A 19,214-nucleotide genomic window follows, 5' to 3' on the forward strand; every position below is an offset into this window, starting at 1 on the left:
AGTGGCGAGTGCCTATTCCTATCCCTATGCCACTGCCTAAACCTATACACCAGACAATATGGGGCCTGATTGACGGGTCAAGTCAATCGAGGCTCCACTTGAATTATGCAAAAATACCAGCCACACACCAGCAGGCTGTCGAAGTCGAGATATCATAGCGATATAATTCACAGATCTGGGACTGCCAACTTTACCTTATCCTTTAGCCTTCAGCCTTCAGACCAGAGGGCCATAAATTTGGTGCTTAAAGCCAAGTGAATCCGGCTAATTGATTCCCGGATTCTTTGGCTCGCAACTTGAAGCACTCAATTACCAGAAGGTGGCAGCTGAGTGAAAACTTTTAAGCTGCCAAATTAAATGAAGTGTGGCGGGGCAGAGTCAGAGGCAAAGGCGAAAGCAACTTTTGGCTAATTCTAGCGGATTTTCAAGCAGCTCGCACTAATTGGAAAAGCCAATGCCGCGTACCACTTGACGTATACTTAATCTTTGTGACACACAAACCAACCGGAGTCATTGTGTACATAGGGGGTGTCAGGACATCTCAAATGGGTTAACAGACAAGCCCGGAACTTGACACACTCTCCACTAGCTGGGCAAGATGCAAAGCAAATATAAACAAATCAGCGGCCAACGAGGAGAGTCAGCAAAAATGGCAAACACCACACGAGTCGAAGGATGGACGATGAATGGTGGATGCTAGATGGGATGGTATATAGTATATGGTACATGGTTCGTTCGGACGATTGGGTTACTTTAAAACTTGCACATCAGCAGAAACCTGCAGCAGCTGCCACAGCACACGAAACATATGGAAATTAAATTTCTTCCGCCCGAAAGGAAACAAGACCAAACGGAAAATGCCAGATTTTGTTGCACCATTTTTGGCGCAGCCTCTGCCGAAAGGTATCTTTGTGTTCGTATTCGAGTGTGTGTGTTCGTATGTGGGTGTGTGTGTGTGGTGTGGGTGTGTGTAAGTGTGTATGGATGGGCTGTGGGTTTTTAGAAAATGAAACTTTGCACGGCCATCGAGAGCCTCCTCCGACCAGCCTCCAAACCAACCAAAAACGGTGCAAACCCCGAAAAACAAGCCCTGAGAGCCCAGAACTGAGCCGAGAACTGAGGACGCTGCCCACACAACTGCGGCTGCGAAAGCACTTAATCATCTTAAACCGTTGTTTGCACGGTTTGCCGCAGACGTGGCTGCCACCCACCACCTACACCTACCCCTCGTCCTTGCCACACCCCCTCCACAAGCAGGCTCACTTTCAGTCCTACACGTGTTTTCATATGCTGCGTCGCACGCAAAACAAAAACAAAAGTCTAAAAAAACATAAAACAAAAAGCGAAACCAATGGGGCACTTTGGATCCAATGCGAACAGTAAATGATCTACTTTGTAGCAACTTCATTGCACTAAATTAGATACAGAAGAGTATATATCTGCATACCATAAGGTTTTAAACGTATTGCCAAAGATGATATAAGTTTAAGTTCCGTAGAAGAATGCATTTCTCAAAGAAAAATGATATCACTATGTTCTTTACTTCGCAACAAAAAAAATCTTCAATTTAGTTTAATTTCTAATGAGTTATTACCATTGGTAATAAGACTTATAGTTTTCATATATATTTTCGTTGCCAGTCCAATTTCTCATATTATGCCCCATCATGTGGCATTCCTAAGCCCAAAGTGTCTTTACCCATTTTCGGTACGTGACCAGGTAAAAACCGAAAAGAGTTGGCCCAACAAAAACGGATATATAACATCCAGGGGGAGGAGGAGATGGAGAACCACGCCCCCTCCAGCGCTACGTTCTATCTGCTGCCACCTCAGCGGTATTCCCAGACCCCCCGACCCCGAATACCACTTCCTGCCCTGTTGCCACCGCCACATTGACCAGTTGCGCAGCAAACTAAACACGTGGCAGCACCTGTCCAACCAAGTTTCGCATCCGCACGCCCTCCCCCTCCACCGCCACCCCCCCATGTCGCGCCCCTGGCGACCACATTTCATACAGTTTCCAAAGCTAAACCGCATTTAGCGCGCGTTTAGTGGTCGCCATTCTGTTTGCCATCGCTGCGCGTTGTTGCCCAGATTTATGCAATGGAAATATGCCACTGTCTAAAGTTTCAAGTGCCATTCAGGTCCTGTTACCGTTACTGCTACCCCAACTACACCTACCCTTACCCCCCCTTCTGTGGCGCCTCTGACGCCCCCACACATGACAGGGTAAACAGCGGTAGTGGCTGAATGCTTTCTGCCACGGAGAAGTTCGCTTAGGTTTTTGGTAATTAAAAAAATTTTTGCTTATATGCAAATCAATTAGTGTGAGCCAGAGATGGAGATGGGTTTGGCGGATATATAAAGGGAAAGCCCTCGAAAGCAATATAGGGCTTTGTTGTTGTTGCCCTCCTAATTTGCATCTCTGGCAACATTTGGTGGCACGGCCACAAAGGCTCGAAATTGAAAGGCATATATGCAATCCTTAGAATCCTTGGCTGATATGAGCCCAGCTCCAGACTGATTTGCGCAACAATTTTGATCATCCTCGGAACATCGGCAGTTGCTGCACGGAGAAAAATTAAACTTAAGCTTTAACTTTAAATGAAATTAAATTTGACAACGGCAAGTCATTAAACTTTAAACTGAAAGTCGTAAGTGGAAAACAAAAAGATCTTTGGTCTTAACTATTTTTTCTGTAGCTTCATTTAAGTATCTAAACATTTTTCAGGTACAAAATCATTTTAAAAAAGGTTATTAATAATTTATAATAATAACAAATGACTTACTTTCTTGAGGTAATCCAGCCTTTTTGGGTACCCCAAACTTATAAAAACAGCTTAGCTTTATTATTATTATTAAGCTAGTCTATACTAATCTGGTTTGTTCAAGCCTTGTTTGGTACGCCAAAACGTATTTGTGTTTAGATGGAAGCCGATGCAATTGATAGATAATTCGGGTAATATTTCCCTCTGTACTGCTGTGGGAAATGGCAAAGATGCAGCCTCATTTGACTGTGGCCAAAATGGATGGAAAAGCGAAGGAAACGGGGGCAGGATGCTTTGCATATTGTGTACTTAACTTGTTTGACTGCTTGAGGGGGTGTACTGGTTCAGGGGGAGGGGGGGGGGCTACGGAAGGGTTTGGAAACTAGCAGAAAACAGCGGCAGCAACAAGCGATGAAGGACAGAAAGTTGCAGCTACCCCTCACCACGCACACCACTCACAACTCTTTGAAGCCAAAGGGCAGAAACTTGCCTCGGCTCCTTCAATTTGCCCCCATCCGATTTTCCCCAAGAAGCCAGCTCGCATTTCAACGGCAAGAAAACAACTAAAAGTCAAATAAACAATTCAACTTTGCGCTGTCAACGGGAGAATGCAGCCACGTTGCTGGAAATGCAAAGGAGTGGAAAGGGGTTGGAGGGGTACGCAAGGCGGCGCAGCAACATCATCATCGCTCATAATAATTCAAGGAGCCGCCGAAGGAGCCGCCGAAGGAGCCGGCGAAGGAGCAGACCGAAGGAGCAACCTTGCACCATAGTTTCTTATTTCGTTCGTTGCTTTGCATCTTTTATTTATTGTGCTGCCATCGCTCGCTTTTCCTGCTTTTCCTGCTTTTCCTGCCTTTTCCCCCAGAAATTTCCCATGCTCGCTCGTGTCGCCAGCAAAAGGTTACAGCTCTTGACTTTAATTGTTAACAAGTGACTGCTGTGAGCTTAAATCATTGAGGACACCTATGAAAAATGATGAGATCATATTTCATATTTTCGCCAAGGTGTGCATTCATTCTCCTTAGCGATGATGGTGACAAATGTCCCGATCCTGATTAGGTAAACATTAAGAGGCAGCAACACAGGGCAACATACGGCCCTTCCCGCTCGTAAGTCATCATCATCTGGTCAACGCTGCGTATGCTTAACACTCGTCAACGCTGCGTATGCGTGACAAATGCCAGGGGATCTGTTGTGGCTAAGGGAAATCCCCACCAGCAGTAGCAGCAACAGCAACAGCAGCAGCAGGTGTGAGCTAGTGTGGCAATAACAAACGAAAATGGAGCAAAAATAATTAATACTTTCCGGGCAGAAGTTTTCCTTGAATGAATCATGAACGGACGAATGCAAATTGAAGTGGCCAACTTCGGAACTGGCCAATTGCTCGAGAAAAGAAAAAACCAAAACGAAAAAAAAAAAAAATGGAAAAAACAAGAACAGCGCACCGGCAATCGGGGCGAATCGCATTTGAAATTCAATGAATTTCGTACCCAGGTAAGAGGATGAATGGCCAAAACGATTGGCGAAACCAGCGTGTAGGACTGGGAAAGGCGTGGGGCCAGCCTGACAGGAGACACGGTCCTGTCAATTGGACGCCACTTGAGCCGGGACAAAGGATTCGATTCGTCCACCTGCCTTGGGAGGCTTGGAGGTGCTGCCACGCTCTGCATTATGGATGACTTTGGACGACAAATGGCGCCCGTTTGCATTCCCCATCCGGATTCAATTTGTGACAAGTCGGTTGAGCAATGTCCCCGGCCAGTGCCATAAATTGTGCAGGGATCTGGGATCTGGTATCTGGAACTTCGGAGCCGGGGGTCAGAGCCACAACTACTCGCTAATTATCAAGAGTGCCCCGCCCGACGACGAAACGCATTAAAAATGTGTGCAACTTGCACTCGCAACTCATGTGAAATCGGCTGCTGCTGCTGCTGATGCTACTGCCTTTATTTATGGCCAACGGGGATTATTAAGGGCAATTAAAGCGGGCGGCATCGGAAGACAGCCACTTGTTTACAAATGCAAATCCGCTTTAAATTTTAACACCAATAGTCCAAATTCGGAAGCCAATAAACAAATTGGCCTCGGGGAGATGGCAGCTCAACGAGGAAAGTCAGAAGACTACGCAATAACAATTAGGAAAGGCTTGCAGGCCGGAATGGAAAATTCCACAAGGATCAAGTTGCAACAAGCTGCAACAAATCGAAATTAATTTGAAACTACGACTGCCGGCTGCCAAGCTATCCAGCTATCCAGCTACCAAGTTACCAAGCTGCCGGAAAGATTTTCGGCCAGCATCTTGAGCCAGACATCAGTCTCCAAGGACCAAAGCAGTGCAAGGATGTCCGGGCAAAACGAAGTGCATTGGACAGGACAAGTTGTCAAGTCGGCCAATTAATAAATCAATTTGTTTCCTCGTATTTAATTTTGCATTTATTGACTGTCACTTATCGGCTGCTGGCTGCTGGCCATTGCTACTGAAGCAGCCAAAAATCAACAACGTCAGTGAATTCCACTACTGGTGGCTATTGAACCGAAAATATCTATATGGTTTTGATTAAATTAGTGTCGTGCATCCTAATTGGATTCCAATATTTAATGCTCATCAACTTGTTCCTTTCCAGAAATAAATATGCAGAATTATTTACATTAAGAAACAACTAACAGGTTCAACTCAACTTACTAGCAACTCAGTAAGCCAGGCCAAAATAAATCTTAGCTTTAGCTTTTTAATTACACATTTCCGTACCTCTAGCGCATATGTATTTACGTTAAGTGGGCTTCTAGTCTTGGCTAGAGGTACACAGGAAATTTAGTTTGGGAAACCGAGCTGGAGACTAGGTCGAAATGGCTTTTTGGCGTAAAAGGGGGGAAAATGATGGAGGGGGGTTGGGGGCCTGTAGTGGCAGTGGTTTTAGCGGCAGTGGAGTCGAGTCTTGTTGCTGCGGTTGTGGTAATCATGCAAGACACGCTCGACTCGTGGAGCAACCGCAAATACATAAATCATGCGGCTATTTTAAGACCCCCGAAAAGCGAATAAAATCTGGAAGTCCGGGGAGCAACGGAGCCGCGGCGGTATGGTGGTATGGCGGTATGGCGGTATGGCGGTACGGCGGTACGGCGGTGGATATGAACAGTTAGACTAGTCCATCCAGGTAAATGAACTAAAAGTGCGAAGCGGCGCGTGTAGAGCGACAACAATAGCAACAACGAACTGAACTGAACTGAAAAGCGGTAAGCGATCGCCAAGCGAAATGAGATTGCCACACTTTCGGTTCGAGCGAAAGAGATGGGGCGATGTGTGGGGCGGCAATCAACGCATTTGAATGAACAGCGCTGCCCGCACACACACACATCCATTCATTCATTCAAACCGGCGAGCGAGCAAACAAACCAATAAAAAGTAAATAAAACCAGCCAAAAAAAAAAACGCGTTAAACAGCTGACGGTGCGACCGGCGACGCCAACGGCGACGCAGATTATGCAATCGTTAAAACTCTAAACGGTAAAAGCGCACTGCCCACTGGCCAGCCGAGGCAGAGGAGCGGCAGAGGAGTGGCAGAGGAGCGGCAGAGGAGCGGCAGAGGAGTGGCAGAGGAGCGGCAGAGGAGCGGCAGAGGTGTTAACGGATCCGCGGAGCGTGTCCAGAAGTCTGGAGCCCACTTAACCTGCACTCCACCAGACCAAAGAATCTCCACGCTAAGCGGATGTATCTTAAAGATAGAAGTTGATAGCAAAAATAGAGAAGATTGCAATGTATTTATAGATGGTTCTTAAGAATTAAGAAATAAAGCTCAGCTAGAATTGAGGTAGTAAGTTAAATGGTAGGTACAAAGCTTTATTGAAAATGTAGTATCTATCTAATATTGTAACATTCATATGCTAACATTGTTTTTTCCCCGTTTTTAACATCTTTTTTTAGTCTTACCTGCATTCACTGCTTCGCTTGGAGCGTTGCTGCTTGTCTAGTTCTAGCCAATGCTAAATCTGCGGCCTCTGCCGCCGCTTCTTCTGCTGCCGCGCTGGCTGCACAAGTTGGCCAACAAAGCCGCCATTGCCGGCTTCGTCGCCGGTGGAATGTGGAGAAAGTAGGCCGCGATCGTCTAAGCGCTGCCAGAGATCGCTGACTCTTGCCGTGGCGCTCAACGTGGCTGAAACTGCACAACCGGGCTTAGACCGTCTGAGAGCCAAGAGTCGCGTGCATGCAGCATTCCATGCGGCAGCTGATGCCAATGCCACTGCTGTTGTTGCTGCTGCTACTGCAACTGCTGTTGCTGTTGCTGCTAAAACTGCAGCAGCGGACTAACAGTTAGCCGCCCGTTGCAGTTCCGTTTGCAGCAAGCGGATTTCTGAGCCACACTAATTGGTCTCAATCTGTCTGGGAGAAGTGGCAATCGGCGCGGGGGGAGGGGAGGGGCGGTGCGGTCTGGTCGGCAAGGTTGTTGCACGTTCGAGTTATTAGCGCAACATTGTTGCAGGCAGTCGGCCATGCAGCTAATATCTTGGCCATTAGTCGGCAGCCTAAATGGCCGTCAGACAGAATGGGGAAAGGGGTTTTCGAGCTGCTCACCCAGGCAGTTGCAGTGGGTCTCAAGGGAGCTAATGTTCTCTACGCTCTAAAGAAGCGTGCAAGCTATGATATTCACTTACAAGGCATCCTGTAAATGAATATTCATCAAATATACATATGTATATGTCATGCGATTTATTAAACGAAATACTTTATTTGCCTGTTTTGTACTAGATCCGAATGAAATGCTTTGAAACTTTATTAGTTCCTAAATTTTAAGCTTATTTTGGCTTGACAAAAAAACTATTTAACTGAAACTAAATGCAAATTAATTTTAAAATGTGTGGACTTTTGCAGTTTGTGGGCGTTAAAAGGTCGTGGCCAAAAGGACAACACGGACACGGGCCAAGTCGAAAAGTAACGAATTTGGTAACGATTTGCAAATAAAACTCTACATGAATTTATGTGGTGATGTACAGGATAAAATTGTTACGATTTTGTTTTGCGATTCTGAGGTTTCTAAGATATTTTGTCAAAGTGATAAATTCGTAGTACATTGTACATCATACTGAGCGGTAATTATAAAAGTAAGTGTTTCACTGCTTAAAACGTAATCAATGAAACTGCACGGAAAATAGATTTCTCATAGTTAGCAAAAAAAGAGATAGCGAAAAGAAAATCATACAAAATATCAGTTATCGGTTGTAATGCCACAAAATGATTTCTTTATCGCATTTACGGAGCTTCCAGCGAACCGGAAGTTCGTTTACCTTTCGCAAGATGCCTTACACTGCACACGAGTGAGGAGAAAGGTACTGGGAGAGAGAATGATTTCAAGAGATCGTAGTTAAGAGCGCTGTTTTACTCTCTTACTGCCTTGCTCTTTGGAGTGCCACAAACGAACTTGACACACTGACGCTGATTTTGTTACCTTGATGGGCATGGGGGTGGTTGGGGCGTTGCGGGGTCTTGCGATCTCCGTATTAACTGTTAAGCGAAATGTCTGCGCTGCAGTCGAAGGCGACGACGGCAGCGGCGCTTTCTGTTTGCCGTTTGATTTATTTGCCGTTTGCACTTGAATTTTTGTACTCAGCAGCTCTCTTTGCCTCTCTCTTCGCCGCTGTCAGCTACGTGATTACTGCACTTGCCTGCCGTCGAGAATTACAGTTAATGCGCTTCCGTTAAGCGTCTGATCTCACACTGCAAGAAAAGTAAGTAAGTGGCTAGAAGTATATATAAAGATTGGCATTATCTGATGTTAATTCAAAAATCCTGATATGTAAATTAGAGTAAGCTTTTAGTTTGAAGTTTATATACTCTTCCAATAAATACTACAAAAAAACTAAATTTACAGATATTTAAAAATTTATTACAGGGCATTTTTATAAAAATGATATTGATTTAAAAAGGAAAGAGCTGAATGTTTTCTTTAAAAATCTAAGATAAATTCTTTTTAAATATAACAATTAACTGATGCCATTTTTTTTAGTGCACTAAAAAACCAAGCTGGTTGCTGATCTAGTTTGAGTGACAGCCATGCTGGTCTAGAACTAACTGCTGACCATCGCTCATCCCTGACGTCACCGAGTGAACATGAAGGGCAGCTGGAGATGATCCCCTTTAAGCCTGTGCTTAATCCTCTCGATATCCAATAGCCACTTCGACCGACGCATTATGGGCAAAATGAAAACAGCGAGCCACTTGCCACGGCTGCCGTTCGCACAATAACTGGCCGCCATAATTTACAGTTTTTAATGACAACATTCACCGCAGAATACTTCACGGCGCTGCTGGACGCCCACCATCCCCCCCCACTTTTGCAACCCCATCATGCCCCCACCCATGTCGTTGGGACACATTGTTGTGTTAATTAAATGTCATACGTGAGAAAATTGGCGCCATATTGGATTTTATCTGTGGCGAGGCAGAAGCAGTGGCGTAGCAGAGGGGTGCGCGGGTTGTTGCATCCGCGGGGTGGCGCCTCCTTTGCATGTGGGCAACTGCAAGTGGAGCTTATCTGGCTTTGGCTTTTGGCAAATTAATGAGCCACCTTCTCTTCTGGCTGTTTGGGCGTCCAATCCGTTGGCACCCTGGCCTGCGGATGCCAACTACTCCCACCTCCTGCTACCCCTTGCAGCACCCAACCCCCTTCACCACTCACCCTTGGAAAATCTGCTAGCAACTTCGGTTCGGTTTGGTTTTGTTTCGTTTTGCGCCTTGTGGCCGGGCCAACCAACTTATAAGTAAAACATGTAATTTCAATTTTGTGGCTCTTGTTCTTCCACCGATTGTTGCTGTTGTTGTTGCTGCTGCTGTTGTTGTTGTTGGTTTTTATTGATGTTTTTGCTGTTGTTGCAGGACATCACGTATGCAGCGCAGGTTCGCTACCGTTTCTCCGTTTTTTGTTGTAGTTGTATTTTTTTTTTTAGCCCGGCCAACCTTTTTGTGGCCCAGCGAACAACGAACGCCGACAACAAAATTGAAGTTGATAATAATGCAGTGCGATTTCTTTTGCGGCTACCGCTCATGATGTAAGCAAACAGTGGGGGCGCTGGCCCATCGTTGGGCGTGGGGCGTGGCAGCGTTGGCGGCTGCAGTTCATATGTCAAATTTTTGGCACATGTCCAACAACCCCACAAAGGGGGTACACAAAACCATAAAAAAAAAAGGAAAACGCAGAAGAAATACCATCCGAACTGTATGAGAAATGTGAAGAGGGGGGAGGGGCGGGCACAAAAAACTGGGCGGCAGACTCGTAAAAATCAACGAGCGGCGTTACGGAAGGGGTCCACTTCCTCCGAAATTCTTAGTGAGTGTTGGAAAACGACGGCACTTAGAGACAGCCAAATTGGGGGGAAGTGGGGGGTATAACTACCCAAAACAAATGGACAAAATAGATCTAAAGCCCCCATCTTCCATTTGGTTTTGGTTTTGGCTTGGCTTTTCGGTTTTTCGGTGATGCAACGGAAGCGGATGTTCGTATTTGCACTTTTGCATTTTCGCTAAATGCGCAATTTTGTTATGCGCCACTGGCTAACGGGCCACGCCCACCTGACCGCCCCCTCGACAATATATGCACGCCCAGCGTTACCTATGCTTCCATATCTTTTTTTCTATCTTTTTTTCTGAATTTTTGTTTCCCTTTGGCATATGCGGCGTATGTGTAATATTTTTGTAGGCATGCTTTCCGGTAGGTTTTCAAGTATTTTTCTAATTAGTTGAAAGCCCGCCCGAATGACGGACTGCCTAACTGACAAACTAGACGGTCGCTTGTTATAAGTTTTTATCGAGATGCCGATGATGATGATGCAAGTCTTTAGGCTAATGAACGAGCCGGCCAAAGACGGAAAAGAGCTGGCTGGAAAAAGTTAGACAAAGGAGACTCAAGTTTTGCCTGTTCCTCCCCAAATAATCAAATTGCATTTTGTGCAATCAACGCAGAGGAGGGGAATTCGGGAAGTCTCGGGAAGGCCGAGAATATGACAAAAATTTAAAATGAAATACAAACGTTCTGGCTGAATTGGCTTGGACATGGACTTAAACCGGAAGCGGAAACGTAAACATTACTTTCAATATTTGGGGCCCAAAGTGGACAGTGCCAGTTGGGTGGATGAGAGGGGCGGTGTGGCGGGGTGTGCGCTGGCTGGCAGGTCCTGTGCAACGAGCGTATGAAAGCTGGGGCCCAGCTCCTGTGTTCCGTGTCCAAAAGTCCGGCCATGTCCTTTTTCGGCATGTCCTGTCAGGCCGCAAAACGCAAACTGCATACCAAATGCGTGTGTCGCAAAAAATATATGTAGAAAGGGGCAGAGAGCAGAGAGCAGAGAGGGGAGCCAAGGATAAGGCAGATCGGGGGCCAGAAGAAACTAAAGAGGACTAAGGCCAGTTGGGCAATCTTTTTGCTGGACATTACAATAAATCTAAAATAAATATACAACAAACGAAGGAACAAAAGGGGCGGAGCGGGGCGGGAATAGAAAGCCAAAGGGTTCAGGCACGGAAAATGACTTTTACCCCCAGCACTGCCCATTTGCACTCCTCTTTTTGCCAACTCATTTCCTTGGGGCCGCCTTCGAAATTAGGTGCAAAATGAGCACACAAAATAAATTTTCAATTGCGGCCCCACTGCCATTACTCCCTAAAATAGTAAGGGATGAAATCCAAAGAGGGGCACAGGGAGGTGAAGCAGAGGGGCTTACCTTAACGACTTGCCATATTTAAAGGCGGCTTACAGGCATCGCATGCTATATGGCCGACCAGTCCTCCCAGGTACTGGCATAATTGTTTATCGAAATATGAATCCCGAATAAACCAGAGCACTGCACACCCAACGCAGCAGTCCTCGCAGCCATCTGAACGATCGCTTTCCCCCCACCCCCTTATAATACACTGGCAAAAAATAGTGAGTTTGGCTGAAAAAATAGCTAGCATTTTCTAAGATTGAAATGATTAAAGAGTTAAATAGCTTGTTTACTTACAGCTCGACACTGCATAATCAACACATTTATCAGGATTTAATTTATCGAATATATAGAGCAGTTATTTGGCCAGTGCACCACGCCCACCTCCGCCCATGGCCATAAACCAGGCAAACGCACCGAGCCGAGGACAGAGACATCTTTACGGTTGCACACAAAATTTATGCGTGTTTAGTGCATGCAAATGCATAAACCAGGAGCTCTTTCTATGTGACGCCATGTGCGAGTGTGTGTGATAGCGGAGAGGGAGGGGAGTAGTGGCAGGACCCAGGATCCAGGATGCAGGATCCAGTGCAGTGTAAATGCGTTAATCTGCAGTTTAGGCATCGGGCGCAACCCGAAACTCGGTAACAAAACAATTAAAACAATATGCAATTTTGATATGTTTATTCGTTGCAGCTTGTCTGCTTTTTGGGATTGGGCAAAAGGACGAACAGGACGAAGGGTATTGTGTGGCCAAGAGGCAACTGCAGTTAGATTACATTAGAGGTTTGCACTCCTTGCTGGCATAATTGCATTTAGCTTTGAGCCCTGCCGTCGCTTCAGTTTTCAAATGGGAAATGAAATTGAGGAATGTGTTGTTGTCAGTCGAAGACCAAAAGTGGGCTATTTGACATACAGCTCGCCTCAGTTTCATGAATGTGCATCATTCTGCAGGAGATGGTACATGGAAATGGATATATTCATCCTGGTTAACTTGGAAAACAGTGAGCCAAATTCCTACGAATCGGAAAATTGTGTCCTTGCTACGGGCTAATATCCGTATTTCAATCTGAAAACTTAAGAAGACTTGTAGAAATGTTTTATGGCTTAGAATGTTAGTTTGATAAGATACTTATATGACTTCTTTAAAAATGTATTATTTCTAAAACCACTTAACTACTGTAATAATTATAGGTAATATCAGCCCTTAATATTAAGATAACAATAACTCTACAAGATATCTCAAATCAATAAAGTTTTACTTCTAGATATTCGATACCCAAGCCACTGTTCCTTTCCTGACTTTTACCAGCTTAAATTAAATTAGGAAACCGCCAACCAAATGCAGCAACTGCAAAACCCCCTTTAATGACCTTACCGCCATTTTAGAGAGCCAAGCCTTGAGGCAATATGAAATGTCAACAAATTATCCATCCTCTTTTCCCTGGCTTTAAATTGTCCACTCAGCTGATTGCAAACAACTGCAGCAATTTGCAAAATTTCCAAACTATTTTGCACATCATTTTTGCGGTTTGCTGCAAGCAGCCATCTTCCCACACGGCGATGGCGACCAATAAAAGTGATTAACTTTCGAGGCACCCAGTATGACGATTGTGATATTGTGATGGTGATGCACCACTGCGGTTGGGTGGTGCGATGGTTAATTGTGGTTTGCCTGTCGGCTGTTGCGGCTCCTGCGGCAATTTCGGCTTTTGCAGCTTGATTAAATGTAAATTAAAGTGCATGCACTAGGCATCTGGACTTTCTTTTGGCAAAATAATGGACCCTTTTTTCCCCACTGCTAAATACGCTGCCCTGTAAAGTATGCTACAAATTTAAGTCAAGCTGTTGCCCCTTTTTGTCGCTTCAATCGCCAGCTCTTCGCACTGTTGTTGGCAATTTAACAAACATATCCGCATTAAGGTTAAAAACTTTTAATTGTTTGCTTGTTGCGAGACACTCAGGCACACACACTCAGGGGTCACAGATGGCGGTTACTCCAGGACGAGGGTCGGTGGTCAGGGGTCAGGGGTCAGGACTTGGGGGGCGGGGCAAAGCCCGCACTAATTAAAATTCGCGCGCATTTCGCGTTGGTCAACCGAAAGGCCGTAGCGGCAACAAGAACAACTTTAGCCCAAATGGCGTTTCTTTTTCGGATCTTTTTGGCCAGCGGGGAGGGGCGGCAGGGGGCGTGGCAGTGTAGTAGCCGCTACAAATGCCCAACAGCGCTTTTCGGGTGTTTTCCTTCTTGGCCCGTTTTTTTTGTTTTTTTTTTTTTTGTTTTTGGCGCTGCCCCTGGCTTCTGTTTTGGGCTTGTTATTAATTTGACTTTTTTAGCTTTTGTTTGGACTTGGAAACTTGGCCGCTGGACCTCCCTTTTCACCCGCCCCTCGGCATTCCGACTATGCGACTTCCATGTCACTCTTGTGTGATTGTTCTTGCTGGTATACAGTGGCAATTGTGTAACTCTAACTATTTTTAAACTAACTAAGTAAGGGACATATTATGCCTTAATGGAATAATAAGTACTCTTCTTCTGTTATATATGTAAGAGTATAAACTTGAGTTGAACAAGCGAATATCTTATCATGTCGCTTTGCTTGACTCGTGTCAACCATAAGTTGTACTTCACATAGAGGTTTGATTTATGCAAGCTGTACTGTACTCAGTGGCTTTGTTGTTGCTGTAGCAGCCGCATTCTAATGAAGTTTACCCACAGCAATTGTGTTTAGGAAACGTGCCTTGGCCTGCGTTTAAACGATTTTTTGTCAACGCGCGCACAAAAATGGTTAAGAGCAAGGGGTCCTGCAAGCGAACTGGAGAGGGGGGTGAGGGGAGGAATGAAGGGTGAAGTGATGTTTGGAGGAGGGGGAGTTGGGCAGCAGATCATTGTTTGCCTTAGATGTAGTTGTAGTTGTTTGTACTGCCATTGTGTTGTGTGCATGTTTAGACTTCTCCGAGCAGAAAGTTGTTATACCCGTTACTCGTAGAGTAAAAGGGTATACTAGATTCGTTGAAAAGTATGTAACAGGGAGAAGGAAGCGTTTCCGACCATATAAAGTATATATATTCTTGATCAGGATCAATAGCCGAGTCGATTTGGCCATGTCCGTCTGTCCGTCCGTCTGTCCGTCTGTCCGTCTGTCCGTCTGTCCGTCTGTCTGTCCGTATGAACGTCGAGATCTCAGAAACTACAAAAGCTAGAAAGTTGAGATTAGGCATACAGACTCCAGGGACATAGACGCAGCGCAAGTTTGTCGAATCATGCTGCCACGCCCACTCTAACGCCCACAAACCGCCCAAAACTGCAACGCCCACACTTTTGAAAAATGTTTTAATATTTTTTCATTTTTGTATTGGTCTTGTAATTTTCTACCGATTTGCAAAAAAAATTTTTGCCACGCCCACTCTAACGCCCACAAACCGCCCAAAACTGCCACGCCCACACTTTTGAAAAATGTTTTAATATTTTTTCATTTTTGTATTGGTCTTGATAATTTCTATCGATTTGCAGAAAAAACTTTTTGCCACGCCCACTCTAACGCCCACAAACCGCCAAAAGCTGCCACGCCCACACTTTTGAAAAATGTTTTGATATTTTTTCATTTTTGTATTAGTCTTGTAAATTTCTATCTATTCGCCAAAACACTTTTGGCCACGCCCACTCTAACGCCCACAAACCGCCAAAAACTGTCCTTCGCACTTACACTAGCTGAGTAACGGGTATCAGATAGTCGGGGAACTCGACTATAGCGTTCTCTCTTGTTTTTGAGTTTATTTCTTGTTGTCGTAAGCGTAATTTTTTCTCCTGAAAAGCCAACCCGCTCCTCCCCGCTCCACCCCGCTGGCCTCTTCTGCTTGATTTAATAGAATTTAAAGCTGGCGAGTAGCGACACATTTGCCAACTGGCCGTAAAAATAGCTGAGAGAAGTCGAGCGGCGGTTCGAGTGTCCTTCTTGCGCCAGCTTTATGTGCGACAATAAACATGAAAAGAGCCATAAATGCCTTTTCGCTCCTTTTTCAGCCAATTCCCGGAAAAAGGCTTCAAATCAAATAAAACCAGAAACAGCAGCACCAAAAACCAAACCAAAACCAGATATTTGCCCCCCAGCAGGTCGACCGGGATATACACTTTTGATACGCCTGATAATGCCCCCCATTCCATTTCACTGGCCAAAAAAAACGGCCGAGTTCGTCGATAGTTTTATTTTATTGTAAATTCATTGGAATATATGGGGAGCTTCGCAAAAACTTGTTTGGTACGCAAAATTATTGCATCTCCTTGGGGAGTGTATCGCCAAATTGTACATCTGTATGCGTACACTACTTTTCATTAGTGTAAGACGAGTTTCAGTCAATAAAAGAAGTTTACTTCCCATGAATTAGGTGCGAAAAGCGACAGCGATTTGGAACACACCGCACAGACTTCGCTTGAAATAAATGTAATATGGTAGTTATAGTGCTTTACACTGCTTACTTGAAGTGCTTAATTCATACTTATATAAACATTAAGCTTCAATACATTCAAAGTAACTATTAATATATATATGTATATCCTAGATGATATTGTATTACCACTTATTACAGCATTACTTATTTACTTTGTAAGACTTACGCACTTAAACGGTAGCCAAAGCAGTTAAAGTCATAATCTTATCATCACTGCAATGGGAAAAGCGCCTGTTTTATGGCACCGTCACGCACTGTACGAAGTTCAAAGGGCAAAAAATTGAAACATGACAAAAACGCAATAAAGTGTAAGTAACGACAATGGGAAAAGCAGAGCGTACCAAGGAGTTAGGCACTTTGTTTTTTCTTTTCTTTTCTTTTTTTTTTTTTGAGAGGGCTAAGAGCGGCGTAGACCACGCGGAAATAGACACCAAAATATTGGCAGCTTGTTTAAGCTTTTTGGCCATTTGGCATTTGGCCTGTTGTTGTGATGTTTACGACTGTTATTGTTGTTTTGTAATGCTGGTCCACAAAAATGTTGCGGTTAACAACACAGTGGTCAACCACAAGTGGAAAAGACCAACAAAAAAATAGAAATAAAATAAAATAAAATAAAATAAATAGAACAAAACCAACAAAAAGGAGTAGAAGAGTGGCGAGTGGCATGGAGTGGCTGGGAAAAAGTTTCATTTATTAAAAAGTTTGTCACGCGTGTTGGCCATTGTTCCTTTGCTTTTGGCCAACATTTTTGTAATGAGTGGCAATTTTTCACGTGTTTGCCATGACAATTGCAACTGTTCGCCGTCTCACCCTCTCTTTCCAATTAGTAAGCACTTGGCCTGCAACTCATTTGCTGTTTACACTGCCAAAGACAATTTATCTTGGCATAAAGCGAAATTGTCGCTGCTCGCTGGCTGGGCGTAGGCCACATTCAATGGAAACATGCCGCAAGTTCATAAATTCACCCCCCACCACCCCGTTGGTCGTTCAACATTTTCCCGCAACGCAGCTGTAAATTTGCCGGCGCGCATGTGATTTATAAAAATGTTGATTGGAATTTTCGTGCTGTATGGCGGCGGGGTGAGGGGGGTAGTTCAAGTGAATATCGATAGCCCGGCACGATTTTTCATAATTTTTTATGCCTTTTAATGTTGCCACGCATCCGGAAGCAGCAGCAGCAGCAGCGGCAGCAGGAAGGCTGGAAAAGTCGGAAAAGGCGGCAGCTGAGCACCGTGCAATGCGGCGTATGAGTAATATTTGTTATTTATGCAAATGAAGTTTGCCCAAGTGCCGCTGGAATGGGCTTTAAATGGTTTTGGGATGCAAAAAAAAAGGGAAAGAGAAGTTAAGGATGGGGGTGAGTAGGGGGAAGTAGTAGAGCTTAAAGACTTCCTTTGTGTCAAACACCGAAACATCAAAAGGCGCTGGGCAATAAATTGCCCAAGTGACAAAATGCATTCGCTGGCGACAGTCCTCGTGTTGCAGCAACAACTACAACAACTATAACAACTGGCCAGTTTATGGGCCTGGCCAAAGAAAAGGCAAACAGTTTGCAAGTTTTTCCTCCTTTTTCGTCCTCTTGCTTCTGGTGCACCGCTAAAAACGTTAGCTCTATCTGACTCGATTATTCTCATATAATTTTCTTTATTTCTATTTGATAGATGATAGATTTGATGAAGAACGTTTTCTCGAAACATTTGGGCCATTGAAACAATGCTTTAAGCAGCTACATTTAGTTAGGCTTACAAAGCATCAGTATATGAAAACTTTGGGTTAAAAAATATAATTTCCCTTGCTTAATAAATTTAACTAAGTAATTCAACTTCTATTCAAGTTATGCTGAGTAAGAAACATGTACCTCAGCGTTTATAGATAACCAAATGCACGCGATTAAATACCTTTCAATCCATCCAATAACTTCTCTTTGATAACCGAAAGTGCAAAAGTTTTAGGCCAATTGTTTGATATTTTTCGCCGTGTTGCTGCTCCTGTTTTCCTCGTGGGCCATTGCTTGTTGCTTTGTTTTTTGCGCCCTTAGTTATGTGCTGCAGATGCACTAAAAAATGCCAAAGTAAACACGAAACGAAACGAAACGAACGCCAAAGGAATGGCAAGAAAAGGGGTTGTAGCAGGCAACACCCCCGTGCCCCAATGTTGCAGCTCCTTTTGCCGGCAACACGACTACGTGCAACATGCGCCACGCAAATGGAACAACTGCAACTCCTTGCTGCATGCGAAATTGGCGGCGTATCTGCAGCGTTAAGTGGGTCGCAGGACAACACTTCCCACCCCGCTCTCATCCCCGTCCCCCTTCGCCTTTTCGTCCTTCATCCTTGACTCGTGTCCCTGCCCATTCAGCCGTTAAGGATGCACGCAGTCCCAGCGAGGGGATGGCCAAAAGGGCGAGATAGTGACACTAACACCAACTTCCGACTGATGTTGCCCGCTACCAAAAAACTTGTCAGGCCTTAAGCGCCCCACAACGCCCTTCGCCCCCCTTTGCCACCCTCCCCTTGCTGATGACTTGCCGCAACGATTTATCAAGCGAGACGCAAACGAAGGCAGCCAGCAAATTGATTATGCTAATTACAATAGGGTCCCCGAAGGATATTTCCAAACTGTCAGCGGGTTTGTGAAAAGTGAAAAGAAGAAACGATGTGGGGACTACAGCATTTTGTGTAATTTGATTGGCATTTATAGATCAACAGAGGTCTTTATAGGAAAATTGCAGCCGAAAATACCATAAAATGTATATTTAGGCACTTCACCTATTTTCAATATATATTATTAAAATTAATTCTTTGATCAAATTAAGACAGCAGTAACAGGGAAACATATTCAACAGAATAATATTTTATAGTTGGCTTAGCTTGTTTATAAGGGTATTTGGGCATTGCTACTCTCTAAAGACAGTCCAAGTCCCTTTTCCTTACTAGTAACCTATTAGGCACCAGTTAATGATTGTCATTATGTAATGACAGCCGAGGCTTTTCCACGGCCACGATGGAAAAACTAAACGAAAATTGTTGGGAACATTAAATTTGCATAGAGCCCCAGCAAACTGAATGGCTGGAGAATGGGGAATGTGTATTGGGTAGTGGGGAGTGGGAATCCTTGTCGTGGCGCTGTTGTGGCAGTTGGATGTCACCAAATTCGCTGACAGTCCCCGCCAGTCAGTCAACGAAGTTTGGCGGTGGCGGGGGAAACGCCGCCCTCGTCAATTGTTTACTTGCCAGAGATGATGACAGCAGTTTTGTTTAATTTCAGTTTTAGTTTGCCCATCTCTTCCACTCAGCTCCACCTAACC

The sequence above is a fragment of the Drosophila yakuba genome, chromosome 2R (genome assembly GCF_016746365.2).
Source record: "Drosophila yakuba strain Tai18E2 chromosome 2R, Prin_Dyak_Tai18E2_2.1, whole genome shotgun sequence".
NCBI lineage: Eukaryota > Metazoa > Arthropoda > Insecta > Diptera > Drosophilidae > Drosophila > Drosophila yakuba.